We start from the raw sequence: 15,521 nt of genomic DNA, 5'->3' as shown, positions 1-15,521 counted from the left end.
TCTATGTCTGCAAAAAATCACATGCATATGTACAGCATATTCTACTGGTTCTGTTTTTCTGTAGAATTCTAGTATATGTTTTGTTAGGTTTGCTAAGTATTTTTGATTGCTTGTAAATGACATTATGTTCTTACTTACAGGGACCATGTGCATATAGCTAGTATACAATAGTACAATTAATTTTTGTGTATTTTTTGCATCCTGGGACCTTGATGAACTCGCTTCTTCATTCTAAATTATTTTTATAGAATTTGTTTAGAAATTTCTATGTAGACAATTATTTTATTTGAAGATAGAGAACATTTTAATTCTTTTCTGATAGTGTTATTTCTTTTTCTTGCTTCATTGCACTGATCAGAACTTTCAGCGCTGTGTTAAATAAGAGTGGTGAGAGTAGACCAGACATGCTTGCTTTATTTCTGATTGTATGGAGGAAAGCACTGAGGCTGTCATCAAATACCACATCAGTTATAGGATTTTCATAAATGTACTTTTCAAGTTAAGGAGTTCCTTTCCCTCTATTTATATTTTCCTGATAGGTACAGATGTTGGATTTTGTTTCTTCTGAATCAATTGAAATAAGTATGTGATTTTTCTTCTTTAGACTATTGATATGAGAGGTTATATTGATAAAAATGTTCAAATAAATTCTACTTGGTCATGAAACATTTTGCAATGTATTGCTGGATCTTATTCTATAACATTTTCTTAAGAGTTTTTTTTTTTTTTTGGTGGCACTGGGTTTCCTGGAAACCCTTCTACCTCCAGGCTATACTCCCAATACTATTTTATATTTTTTATTTGGAAACAGGGTTTCTTAAGCCAGCAAGGCTGGCTTCGAACCTGCGTGATCCTCCTCTGTCCACCTCCCAAGTGCAGGGATTATAGGCGTGCTCCACCGTGCCCAGTTAAGAGATTTTTTTTTTATCTTTACTTGTGAGGGCTATTGGTCTGCAGTTTTTTTCTTTGTGAGATTTTTATATCAGAGTGTGTAGATTCATCAAAGAAATTACAAAGTGTTTCTACTTCTTAAATTTTCTGGAAGAGATTGTGTAGATTAATTCTTCAAATCTTTGGTAGTTTTTCCTCCATGAAACCATTAGAAGCTGGATATTTCATTTTTCAGGGTTTTTAGCTTTCATATTTAATTTTCTTAATGTAAAATCACATTCAAATATATAAATTTTCTCTGTATATTCTAGCTATATAGAATATACATGTTAGAATATGCATTGTAGAATATACATATACATATAGTCCTCTACCAGAGGACTAGCTGATTTCCTTTATGTTGCCTCTCTGTTGAGGTTCTTGATAGTATCCTTTGCTGCACAGAAGCTCTTCAGTTTAATGCAATCCCACATATTAATCCTTATTTTAATTCTTCATGCCTTTGGGGTCTTGTTGAGAAAGATTTATCCATGCCGATGTGTTGGTGTGTTGGTCCTATGCCCTCTTCAAGTCTCTGGTGTAATTTCCAGGTCTTTTATTCATCTTGAATTGACTCTTCTGCAGAGTGAGAAAATGAGATTTATTTCCATTTTTTCTGCATGTAGATAACCAGTTTTGTGAATATAATTTGTTGAAGAGGCTATCTTTTTTTCCAGTGTGTTTTTGGTCCCTTTGTCAAAGATCAATTAGTTGTAAATATATAAATTTGTTTCTGAGTTTCTATTCTGCTCCACAGGTCTAGATGTCTATTTAGTGCTAATACCATGCTGTTTTTAGTATTAAAGCTCTGTAGTATAGTTTGAAGTCAAATATTGTGATGTCTCCTTCATGGTTCTTGTTGCTGAGAAATACTTCGATTATTCTGGTTTTTTTTTTCTTATTTCAAATGAATTTAAGGACTGTTTTTTATGTCTTTAAAGAATGACCTTGATAATTTAATGAGTATTATAAAAATAATCCAATTAAAAGTGGGCAAGTAAACCAAAAAAGTGGGCAAGTAAACCAAAAGAAACCTCAGGAAAAGAAAATTACAGACCAATATATTTGATTAGATGCAAAAATTCTAAACAAAATACTAGCTATACACATTCAACACCATATCAAGAGAATTGTAGACCATGACCAAGTTGGTTTCATTCCAGAAAAGCAAGGCTAGTTCAACACATGCAAATCAATACATGTTATTCACCACATAAATAGAACGGAGAGCACAATTACATGATCATATCAATAGATGCTGAAAAAGCATTTGACAAAATCCAACAGCCAAAAACACTGCAGGAAATTGGAATAGAAAGACTGTATCTCAACATCATTAAGGCAATATACAATAAATCCAAAGCCAACATCATATTAAATGGGGAAAAATGCAAAAATTCCCTCTAAAATCAGGAACAAGACAAGGATGCCCACTATCACCTTTTCAGTATAGTCCTTAAGACTCTTTCCACAGCAATAAGACAAGAGAAGAATATCAAAGGAATTCAAATAGAAAGAGAGAAATTAAATTATCCTTGTTTGCAGATGACATTATCCTCTATCTAGAAGACAAAAAAAAAAACCCAACAAAAAAACACCTCAACCAAAAGACTACTGGTGCTTATTAACCAATTCAGCAAAGTGGCAAGATAAAAAATCAACCTAAAGAAATTAGTTGCTTTTCTATATGCCAATAATAAATCCATGAAGAAAGGAATAGAGTAAACAATTCCATTCACAGTAACCTCAAAGTGAATAAAATACCTAGGAGTTAACCTAAACAAAGACATAAAAGACCTCTACAATGAAAACTATAAAATATTAAAGAAATAAAGAAGACCTTGGAAGATGAAAAGATCTCCCTTGCTCATGGATAGGCAGAATAAATATCATTAAAATGTTCATTCTGCCAAAAGTTATCTACAGATTCAATGAAATTCCTATAAAAATATCAATGACATTCTTCTTAGACCTAGAAAAATCAGTCATTAACTTCATGTGGAGAAAAAAAAAAAGACCAAGAATAGCCAAAGCAATTCTCAGCAATCAGAACCATGCAGGAAGCATCATAATCCCTGACCTCAAATTATACTACAGAGCAATAGTAGTTAAAACAGCCTGGTATTGGCACAATAACAGGTACACAGACAAATGAAACAGAATAGAAGATACAGAAACCAACCCACACACTTACAGTCAATTGATCTTTGACAAAGGGGCCACATTCATATGCTGAAGAAAAGACAGCCTTTTCAACAAATGGTGCTGGGAGAACTAGTTATCCATTTGTAGATAGTTATCCACGCCCGGCAAGACTGATCTTTTTATCATACAATATCCTTTTTCTGTCCAATACTCTTTTTTACACCGAAGTCTACTTTATCTGATATTAATATAACTGTTTCTGTTTTATTTTGGTTTATGTTTTTATGACACATATTTGTCTGATATTTTGCTTTTAAGCTTCCTAAATCATTACATTTGAAGTAAATTTTGTATGGATAGCATGTATTAGGTGAGTTTTTAATCCATTCTACTAGTCTCTGTCTTTTATTTGGCATATTAGGTCATTTATATTTAATATAATTAATTGATACATTAAAGTGTAATATTTTATTTTGGTGTATATTTGCTTTCTCTTTTATGTATCTGGGATTTTTCATGGTTTCCTGTGGATTGATTGAAGATATTTAAAATCTCATTTTGATCCGGGTGTGATGGCGCACGCTTGTAATCCCAGCATTCGGGAGGGAGGGTGTGACGGGAGGATCGCAGTTCGTGGACAGCTTCAGCTACTTAGGCCCTTTGCAACTTAGTGAGACCCTGTTTCAAAATAAATAATAAAAAACAGGGCAGGGGGTGTAGCTCGGAGGTCGAATGGCCCTAGGTTCCATCTCCAGACCCGCAAAAAAAAAAAAAAAAAAAAAAAAATTCTTATTTTGACTTATCTATACTTTTTTTAATGTGTCTTGTATCATTTTTTAGTGATTGGTTTAGTATTATACTACACAAACATAACTAATGACAATAACACTATTACCTTTGATTTATAAAATAATGGCATTGAATTTCTCTACATACATTTAAATCATATCAGAAGTTTTCTTTTTTGCTTCAACCATCAAATATGACTTTAAAAATTTACAAAAGTGAAGGTCTATTGTATTTACCTATTTTTTCTTTCTGTTTTTTTGTCTTCTTTTTTCTTTACAGGGTTTATTCTTTTATCTTTATTTTCTGTTTCTTTAAGGTAGGTTAACAAATGATTAATTCTTTTGGTTTTCCTTCATCTGAAATGTCTGGACATTCCCTTCATTTCCGAAGCATACTTTTTTGTGTATAGAATTCTAGGTTAAAGTTTTTTTCTTTCAGATTTTGAAAAATATGATGACACTTCCTTTTGTACTCCATGGTTTCTGATGAGAAACCACTGTGATCTGAATTGTTTTGCTTCCATAGCTGTTGATTATCTTTTCTTTCTTTTAAGATATTTTTGGTATGTGCACATGTATATGTGGTTGTGTTTAGTTTCCAGAAGTTTAACAATGATATGTATTAGTGTGGCTTTTTAGAAACACATCTTTCTGGGCTTTTCTCAGCTCTTTGGATTCTTGCTGTAAAACTCTAAATTTGTTGAGTTTCCAGTTATCATTTTCCTGAGCATTTTTTTAGCCTGCCCTCTTTTGATGACATGAATGTTGCATTTTTTTCATTGTAGTCCCACAGGTTTCTAAGGATTTGCTTAAATTTTTCCAGTCTATTTTTTGTTGTTCAGATTGAATAATTTCTATTGTTCTAGCTTCTAGAATTTTCTTTAGAAAAAATAAATTTTTCCTCCGTCCTTTGCTAAGTCAATTTATTGAACTTTTCATTTTGGTTAATTAAGCTAAGTTTTTTTTTTTTAGTTTTTAGTTCCAAATTTTTCATTTGCTTCTTCCTTACATCCTTTACTTCTGAGACTTTTCATTCTTGACTTATTTTAGTATGACCATAATTTCTCATTTAAGCATTTTTATAATAGCTCCTTTAAAATCATTGTCAGTTATTTGTAACATTTATATCTTTTCTGTATTAATGTATATTGATTATTCTTTTTATCTTTTAGTTTCAGTTGTCCAACATTGTTTGTATATAGTAATTTTCATTGAAAGCTATATATTATCATAAGGATTTAGATAATATCTAAATCTGTTATTTAATTGGCCTCTTCTGACATTTTCCTAGCAGATTAAAGGAGAAAGCAATATCCTTTTTTTTTTTTTTTTTTTTTTTTTTTTTTGGTGGTACTGGGGTTTCTGGAAGCCCTTCTACCTCTGGGTTATACTTCCAGACCTATTTTTTTTTTTTTTTTGAAACAGGGTCTCTTTCGCCAGCACAACTGGTTTCGAACCTGCGTGATCCTCCTGTCTCTGCCTCCCAAGCGCAGGGATTACAAGCGTGCGCCACCACGCCCGGCTAGCAATATACTTTTTATTGCCAGGTAAGGAGAGACATTCATATTCTACAATCAACCTTTATAGACATATAAACATTACAGTTTAGGGCCCTTTACTGTTATTGGGCAAAGATAGGATTTCAAGTCCCCCACTTGATCTCTGCTGATACCTTCCTGTCTATAAGAGTGTACATGACTGTAATCCCAGTACCTGGGAGGCTGAGAGAGGAGGATTGAAGATTCGAAGCCAGCCTCTGCAACTTACTGAGGCTTTCAGAAACTTAATGAAACCCTTTTTCCAAATAAAAAATAAAAACTTTTTGGAGCTAAAAGGTCCCTGGGTTCCATCTCCAGTACCACATACAAGTCAAAAAGGAGTAGGGTGCCTCATTGCTGCTCCCCACCTGTTCTCTAATGACAGGAGGACCACAGAAGGAGGTTGCTCTTGTTACCAGGGATTAACAAGGAAAGTTTTGACACCATACTAGTCTTCCTTGTACAGAAAGGGCTTCTTGGGATTTCCAGTGAGGATGAAAATCTTGAATTCTTACTTGGCCTTTTCTGATAAAACCTGTGTGCGCAGGGTTGGGGGCAAGGTCAAGTGCTTCGTTGTAATTTTTCAAAGGAAGTACAGGCTCCTCACTTAGCCTTTGCTGGTTCGCATGGGAGAGGAGTACAGTGTCGTCTGTAGTTGTTAGTTTGAGCAAAGTGAATATTTTAAGTTTCTGTGTCTTGCTAGGCTTCCCCTTTCTTAGCCGTTTGGCTAAAGAGGAAAGGCTTTAGCCAAAGAGGGCCTTTCTTTACTTTTAAAGAGGGGCTTTATTGTCTGCATCTTTGGATTTCCAGGTATTTGAGTTATTCAGCCCCATGTCTGATCCATATGAGCTCAAAAGAAAATCTAAAGAATCCATCACCATTTTTTCCCTCAAATTCAATGCCATTGCTGTTTTGTCTTCTCTTCATCTTTAAGAGCTTCTTCTGCTTGTTTTATATGAAATTTCCAAGAGTTTTAGTTGTACAGGTGATGTTGTAAAAAAAAAAAAACATAAGTCATTTTTACTTATTCACCCAGATGTTTGTGTGTGTACACGTGTACATGTGTGTTCTTTACTAGGGATTGGACCCAGCAGAATTTTATCTCTGAGCTATACTCCAGCCCTATTTTATTTTATTTATTTTTTATTCTGAAAAAGGGGCCTCACTAAGTTGTGCGGGGCTTTGCTAAATTGCTAAGGTTGTCAGCAAACTTATGATCCTCATGTCTTAGCCTCCTTGAGTACTAGAATTATAGCCATGTACCAGTCACTACACCTGGCTACACAGACAATTATCTTAAATATTTGTGGAATTCAAATGTTGTGTACTGCATCGCAGCCTGTGGATACATATGATGTCATGTGAACATCAATAACTCAGATTTTCTGTTCTTACCTTTCTTATAATTTCACTTCAAGGATCATTTTTATTCCCCCCCAAAGGAGTTTTCAGGGGAAATAAAGTAATCAGTCAGTGTAGTCACCATTCAGTATCTACTATCTACTGTGTCCTTGTTCTCCTCTTATTTCCCTGAGGTGATGCCTATTCTCTACAGAGATATTTTCAGGAGTCAATATTGTCAGTGCTATTGTCTGCTATCCTGAAAAAAGTAATTTATATTCCAAGGACATTATTACCAGATGATAAAAACATAATTCTTAAGGTTTTGAGGAGTTCTGCACAGAAGCCGGAAGTGCTTTCTGCTCAGCTCTGAGCTACGTTTAGTAACTTAGGCTGTAAAGCAGTACTGTCTGTGCCAAGAGCTTTAAAAATGAGCCAGATACTCTTACAAATTCTCTATTCTGGTCCCTGGACCTCAAACTAGATCCAGTCCCTGATCTCTTCTGTCATGTTTCATATCACAAGGAACTATGTTTCCTATGTTTGTCAGCTTTCTGATGCTGTAGCAAAATACCTGAGATAATAAAGATAAAAATAGAAAAGTTCTCTTTGGGCTCATAGTTTTGGAGGTCACAGTCTGTTCTCAGTTGGTCCCATTGCTTTTGGGCAAACAGTGAGGCAGTACATCATGGAGAGTACAGAGCAGAGCAAGCTGCTCATCTCATGACAGCTGGGAAGTAAAATAAAAAGGAAGACGTGGAGCCATGGTCCCAATATCTCCATCAAGGGCATGATTTATACACCCAGAAGACTTCCAAGAAAGCCTCATCTCTGAAAGTTTCCATCACATTCCAATAATGCTATAGGAGGGAGATCAAGCCTTTAACACATGAGCTCTGGGGAAATGCTTATTCAAACTACAGAATTTATCAAAGCTCATCTTCCCTGCTGTCTTCTGCATAGAAACAGTCAAGTGTAGAAGGAAAAAGCAGACATTAAAGCAGGGTCTGTCTGTCTGTCTGTCTGTCTGCCTCTCTCTCTCTCTCTCCCTCTCTCTTTCTCTGCTCCAAGTAGTATTTTCAGTGGCAGATTACTACCGTCCTATCGTCTGTGGTTCTTCTTTCTTTTTGTTCTAAGGTCTCCGCAGGTCCAATACCATTTCATCTTCTGCTGAGTGGTCCCAGCTCCAGAGTTCCATTAATACCCACTCCTCTTTTGTTCCTCTCTTAAGATCTGTAGTCTCTTCTTTTTGTTGTTAATTTTTAGGGCTGCCTCATTTTTCTCCTAACCATTTGGCTTCTCAATCCTTCTATCACCTGTGTATCCAATTACATGTATCAGGTTTCCTCTGAAATACCTACACTGATTTTTGGCTTCTTGGGAGGACTCCAGTTGTCCCACACATCCGAATAATGCCAAGTGGAACAGCTTGAGCAAGAACATCCAGGTCTCTGAGTGAACCAGCAAGAGTATAGAAACAACACAGCAGTGTGAATAAATTCAGCTTCTTTTTTACATCATGCTACTTGGTAGGTACAATGGTGCCACATGACCCAGACCTAGAGAACCACACACACCCTCGTTCCTGCACTAGGCAGCACTTAGAGTTGTGCACTTCGCAGTCTGATTACCTATGACTAACAAACCGGGGGAGATAGACATTGTCCAAATCTCATTTTCCTTAGGTAGTAGTTTCTATTAGGTAGTTTCTGTGGGAATAAACCCTGAGTGATAGAAAGAAACTATGGTAGTATAAATAAGTGATTTTTTACATGTAAAAGTATATGGGAGCCGGGTGTGGTGGCGCACGCTCGTAATCCCAGCGCTTGGGAGGTTGAGACGGGAGGATCACGCAGGTTCAAAGCCAGCCTCAGCTGGTTTAAGAGACCCTGTTTCCAAATAAAATATAAAACAGGTCTGGGAGTGTAGCCCGGAGGTAGAAGGCCCCTGGGTTCCATTCCCAGTACCACCAAAAAAAAAAAAAAAAAAAAAAAAGTATATGGGGATGCATTCCAGAGTTGGTATGGCTGCCTTTCTCCACAAAGTCCACAGACCTCCAGAAATGGATTACTTCTAGCTCAGGAGCATGTTAGCTCTCAAATGTGAATCTCATTCTTATCATTCATGAAAGCATCTGCCTCCAGGCCATAGAATGCTGTAAGGAACCACAAGACAATAACAACAAAAGAAAAAACCCAAACAAATACAATATCCAGAGGCCATGAGGAAATGGCAAATATCACCTAAAAAAGATTCCAAATGCTGCTACGTGACACTCTGCTTACATCTCTTTGGCTATGAACTTTCAGGAGTGGAGGTATTGGGCTAGGTTGCTCTGTTTTCGGTCTATGGTTATCATTAAAGAAAAAAGAATACCAATTCCCATAGGTTGAGGCTAGTGTTCCGATCTTAAAATTACAGAGACTGCAAAGAAAGCAGTAGAAACCAACCAAACACCTGGAAATGAAGACCTTCAATGCTAGATTATACTCAGATAGAAAACTAGGAAAAACCACCCAGCTGGTTCCTGAAAAATGTAGGGCACAAAGCCAGGTTTTCCAACTCCTACTTCAGTGATCTCATTGTGATATGCTTCACAGGGAAAGTTGCCTTTCTTCTTATAGCACATTAAATATGAATACAGACAATTGAACATGTTTTTCAGTCCTTCCCTCAAGCAGAGAAGTTTATTTCCCAACTCCTTTGATATTGGCCTTACTTGAAACGTGCCTTCACCAAGAGACTATGGCAGACACGATGCCGTGCATGCCTTCCAAGCCTAGGTCTCCAGAGCGTTGAAGCTTCCACTCTTGTTCTCTTGGAATCCAGTTGCCAAGGAAACTAGCCCAGCTGGCCTGCAGGAGGGGCTGCACAAAGGAGACCTGAGTCACCTTGGCCAGGAGCTCCAGCCAATTACCAAATATGTGAGCAGGACCATCCTAGACTAGGCAGCCCTTAGCAGGTCTGCCATGTGGAACCAAGCACATTAAAGGAGCTGTACTTAATATGCCAGTCCCACAGAATGGAGAGCCAATGCATCGTGAAGTTTTGAGGAGGCATTGCACCGAGTTTTGGCGTTGTTTATTATTGAGCAATAAATAACTGGAACACTCCCTAATTCCCTAATCATATTTCTTGTGTTCTTTAAAGGCTTCACAGAGGGAGTCCATACAAGTTGTCCCATTATTTTGGTTCTCATTGTTCCAAGTCAGAAAATTATTGTCATCAATCCTTTATACAACACAGCATAGTTGCTGAACATTAAATAGAATCAGGCAGTGCTAAATATTTTATGATATTGGTATTAATAAGAGATTTAATTGATATAACGCCCAAGGATAATTCTCTAATTTTTCACATGATGAAACAAAGAAATGGAGTTCTCTGTCCTTGGTCATGTGGTTAATGCGACTGGTTTAATAACCGTCGCTAGATGCAGCAGGATGCAAGCAGCTTTGGCTTCGTTCTTTCTCTCAAGGATTCCTGCAAAACCTGCTCCATCAGCTGGTCTGTCACCTCTGATGAAATCCTAGGCAAGTCCAGTGGGTTTTCCAGGTACTTTAAGTAAGAAAACATCCTCGAGTTGTTTATGTGGAATAAAAAAGCAATCTGCACTACTACCAGAATGCTGGATCATTATCTCTTTCAAAATTTCTTTCCAGCCCTAGTTTGCACTCGTCTCAGGATTGAATACTACAGTGGAAAATACAAGTTACTGCCTTCTCCCCCACCCCCTTTTTCTGGCACTGGGGATTGAACCCAGGGGCATTTTATCGCCAGGCTACACCCTCAGCCTCTTTTTATTGTTTTAATATTTTTAAAATCAGGATTTCACTAAGTTTCTGAGGCTGGCCTTGAACCTGTAATCCTTCTATCTCAGCCCCCCAAGTACTAGGATTATAGGTGTGAACCAACACGCACGACTCATCTCTCTGTACCTGCCTCCTTTCTAACTTGCAACAGGTGTTTTGGTTCCTTCCAGTGTGGAATTTGGGAAGGGAAAAGTATGGGATGGAACAGGTTTTACTCTTAATCTGGAACCAGAGCCCTCTGACTGGGACCAATGTCCAAAATGATCTCTAGAGGAGTGTGCCACAATGCCCAGCATATGGCGCCACTGTGGTCAGAATTCTTATGGGCTCTTCAGACTTATTCCCTATAGGAATATATAACTAAAGTCTGAATTGTATCACGTTTCGCTGACTTACTGTTCTTTATCTGGCGTTAGGTGTTTCCATCCAAGAGTATATTGGCTTCTTCCCACCGGGTAGTCTTTCTCCCAGAACAAAGCTCTCTAGTATGTACATTTCAATATGGCACACAGCCAGCGCTTTTCCAGAGGACTACTCACAGAGATCAAAAACTGCCCAGAAAATGCATATCTGGGGAGGTACATCTCATATTCAATATGCTTGTGGTATTTTTTCTTTTTTGTCATACTGGGGATTGAACCTACATGTATTCTACCAGTAAGATACACCTCTAATTCCTTTTTTTTTTTTTTTTGGTTTAGAAATAAGATCTCAGTAGGTAGTTGAGAGTATCATTATGTTGCTGAGGCTATCCTCAAATCTGCAATCCTCCTGTCTCAGTCTCCCAAGTGCTGCGTTTACAGGCGTGTGCCATCACCTCTAGACAATATGGTGTTCTTGTTGTGGCCTCAGTGAGGTACTAAGAGTCTCATGCTTACAGTTTCCAGGCATGAGTCATGTGCTTCTTCCTCAGGCCAAGTTCTCTAAATGATACTTTGAATCTTTTCATTTGGCTTGAAGTGAAAGGCAAACCGGATTCATGGTGGGAAAGAGAGAAGTCACAGTATCCCAAAGATCTTTTAAAAGAAGTCCACATTATCTAATGGCTTCAACCTTTCAGTGAGTCCTCAGCTTACACACACTCACACACACACACACACACACACACACACACACACACACACACACACTTCAGGTTCACGATCTCTGATCCTTTGCTGAGTAGCTTGTATGAAATTGTTGTATTGCTATTTCTCTTGGAAACCCTGAAACAACATAAATAAATAAATAGCTAGCATTTGTTTTGCCTATAATATGCAAAGCACTATAAAAATACTATTTAACTCCTGCACCAATCATGTCAAAGAGGACATGATTGTTTTACAGATTAAGATATTAAAGACATAGATTAAGAGACTTTCCTCAAATCACATTATCAGTAACTGGTAGGACTCGTGTTCAACCCGCTCAGGGCTAATTAAATCTAAAATCCCTGCTCTTTATACTAGATCATACCACTGCTAAGAAATCAACTGAATATACTTACTGGATCAATCGGTCTATCAGTTACCTATTTATCTATCTGTCATCTATCTGGGTGAAAAATGGGAGACCTAAGATGAACACAGTGGCCTGCAGCCTGTAGGTTAGATTACAAAAGATGTGACCAGTAGAGATGCAAAGGGGCCTCTGACCTGTCCCGCTTCAGGGGCAGAGAGAGAACCTCAAAGCAGCCTCTCCTAAGAGTGAAATGGTGAAAACTGTAAAATCCCAGTAGAAAGTGATAAACCAGGAGATAATCTTTTGTAAATGAGACTGTGGACTTTGTGTTTCTAGAGCAGGCTAAAAAATGGAATTGGGAGGAGGTAGAGAGAAAGAATAAAGGTGATAGCTTCAGGGTTGGGATATAACTAGTTCTCAACCTGTTTTTTAAAAATGTTTAGTTGTAGTGAAGTATAGATAACATAAAATTTTTCATTTTAACCATTTTTTTGGAACGCTTCACGGATTTGCATGTCATTCTTGTGCACGGGCCATGCTAATCTTCTCTGTATCGTTCCAATTTTAGTATATGTGGTGCCAAAGAGAGCACTCATTTTAACCATTTTTTAAGTGTTACGATTCAGTGGTGTTAGGTCACACAGCTGTGCAACCATCACTACCATTCCTCTCCAGAACTTGTTCCTCTGCCCAAACTGAAACTCTGACCCATTCAACGTTAAATCCCCATTTTACCTTTCCTCTAACCCTTGAAACCAACATTCTACTTTTTTTTTTGTTTTTCCTTTTGCTTTTTACAGTACTGGGAGTTGAACCCAGGTGTGTTCTACCACTGAGCTACATCCTCACCCATTCTATTTTTGTTTTGAGACAGGATCTTGCTAAGTTGTCCAGGCTTCTCCTGTCTCAGTCTCCACAGTAGCTGGGATTATAGGTATATAACACTATGCTTGGTTAACATTTTACTTTTTACCTCTATGAATTTGATTACGCTAAGTGCGCTAAGTGGACTCTCAAACAGTATTTGTCTTTTTGTGACTGGATTCTTTTACTTACTCTTGATATTTATTTATACTAAGTTTTATATAAAAATGTTTGCATCTACTATCATTCATCCATTTCTCTGCTGCAGTACATACAATATTGGGCTTATATTTTTGAGAAATTATAAATAGCACTTTAACTGTAACTGTTATCCTTATAGTAAAAATTTAGGTATATTCATTTTCAGTTCTTCCTTCCAATACAGAATAAGAATTATCTGTTCTGTGCCAACACACTCAAGTCAGTAACTAATAAATACTGCCAGTAGCAGATGCTCTAACTTAAGAAACAAGGAATCAAGTTAGGCACAGGTACGAGTCTTTGGACTGCCAAAAGACTAGACATATCTGATAGTTTTCTATACACATTTCTTTATGTGCTAAATTAGATACTTTCTTATTGGGCTTTACTTCTTTGCCAACCCCTGCTAGCTTTCCTTGATTTCTATTTCTTGAACTTGACACATTTTGGCGATGCCTTAGGATCTAATCTCAGCCTTGATTTTTCTATTTTTCTATTCATGCTGCCCAAGGGATCTCTATCTCTTTCAACCTCGATTCAGAGCCCATTTGTTGGATTAGCTAGCCAATGTTGGGGATTACCAGTAACAGTTTGTGGGTGTGTTTGGGATATGAAACCCAAGGCACAGGCAACAAAACCAAAAATAGCAAATGGAATATATCAAACTAAAAAGCTTCTGCACAGCCAAGAAAACAATCAAGAGTGAAGAGACAAGCTATGAAATAGGAGAAAAATATTTACAAGTCATATATCTGATAAGGGGTTATATCCAAAATATATGAGGAACTCAATAGTAACAAGACAGATAACCCAGTTAAGAAATGGGCAAGGATCTGAAGAGACATTTCTCAAAATAAGGTATACAAATGGCCAACAAGTACAGGGAAAATTGCTCAACATTAATAATCATCAGAGAAATTTAGATTAACACCAGGATGAGATATTACTTCATACCTGTTAGGATGTCCAGTATCAAAAAGATGAAAGATAGAAAGTAAATGTTGGAGAAAATGTGCAAACACCCTTGCACATAGTTGGTGAGATTGTAAATTAGAATGGCCACTATGGAAATACATTTAGAGGATTCTCAAAAAATTAAAAGAGAACTGCCACATGATACAGCGATCCCATTGCTGGGTGTATACAAAAAAAATGAAATCAGAATGTTGAAGAGACATGTGCACTCCCTACTGCAGCTCTGTTCAGAATGGCAAGAAATGAAATCAACTTAGGAACTCATTAATGGATGAACGAATATAGACAATTAAATCTAAATACACAATGAAATACTACTCAGTCTTGAAAGGAAGGAAACTATGGCATTTGGGACAACATGGATGAACCTGGAGGATATTATGTTAAGTAAAATAGGCTAGGCATAGAAAAACAGATATCACAGCATCTCACTTAGGTGGCTTGTGAAAAGTTGGAGTCAGACAAATAGAGAATAAAACGGCGGTTACCAGAGGATGAGTGAGAAGTGGAGAGATTTTGATCAAAGGATACAAAATTTCAATTAGAAGAAATAATTCCAGGAGATCTATTGCACAACAAAGTGATTCTAGTTAACAGCAATGTATTATATTTTTAAAAATTGCTAAGCAACAAGAGTTTAAGTATTCTCACCACAAAAAGTATATGAGGTAATACATATGTTAATTGGCTGGCTTGATTTAATTATTTCACAATGTGTCCATATTTCAAAACAGCATGTAATACATAATTTCTATTTGGTAATTAAATATTTTTTATTACTTAAAGACAATAAAAAAGATTGTTTAGGTGGAAGTGTTATTGGACTTTAGCTGATTCTTGCAGGAGCTGAAGACCTAAGGCATGAGTTTAAACCCAAATCCTTAGAGTGTTTTAACACTTAAATCTACATAATTAAACCCAAGCATCAAAGTCCAAAAGAGAGGTGCTGAAAGGAGGGCTGGGGGAGGGAATGGGGTGGGAATTTGGTAAGGGTTAATTGAGTGATGTGTGCATGTATGCCTCTACTATCTTGTACTCCATTAAGATATATGACTACAATGCACCAACTATAAAAATTTTAAAAAGAAAAATTTCCCAATTTAAAAAAAAAACATAAATAAAAGAGAGGTGTTATGTATAAAAGAGAAGACAGTCAAGAATCAGAAGTAGAACCAGAAAGAAACAGAACCAGAAAGAGAATGGTCAAGGTCAATATTAAAATGATGAGAGTTGTGTGTGTGTGTGTGTGTGTGTGTGTGTGTGTGTGTGAGAGAGAGAGAGAGAGAGAGAGAGAGAGAGAGAGAGAGAGAGAGAGAGAGAGATAAGGGAGCTAAGGGTTTTTTTTTGTCAATTTGCATGAGCAGGTAAGCTTGTTTAAAGGTTCATAGATGAGGGAATCTTATGCTGCCAAGTGGCCTGAGATACACTATGAAGCTTAAGGGTACATGAAACAAGACCCGCCATGCTTGTGGTATTATAAGAATTTG

Source organism: Muscardinus avellanarius (assembly GCF_963383645.1).
Source record: "Muscardinus avellanarius genome assembly, chromosome: 9".
NCBI lineage: Eukaryota > Metazoa > Chordata > Mammalia > Rodentia > Gliridae > Muscardinus > Muscardinus avellanarius.
Note: the sequence above shows the minus strand (reverse complement) of the source record.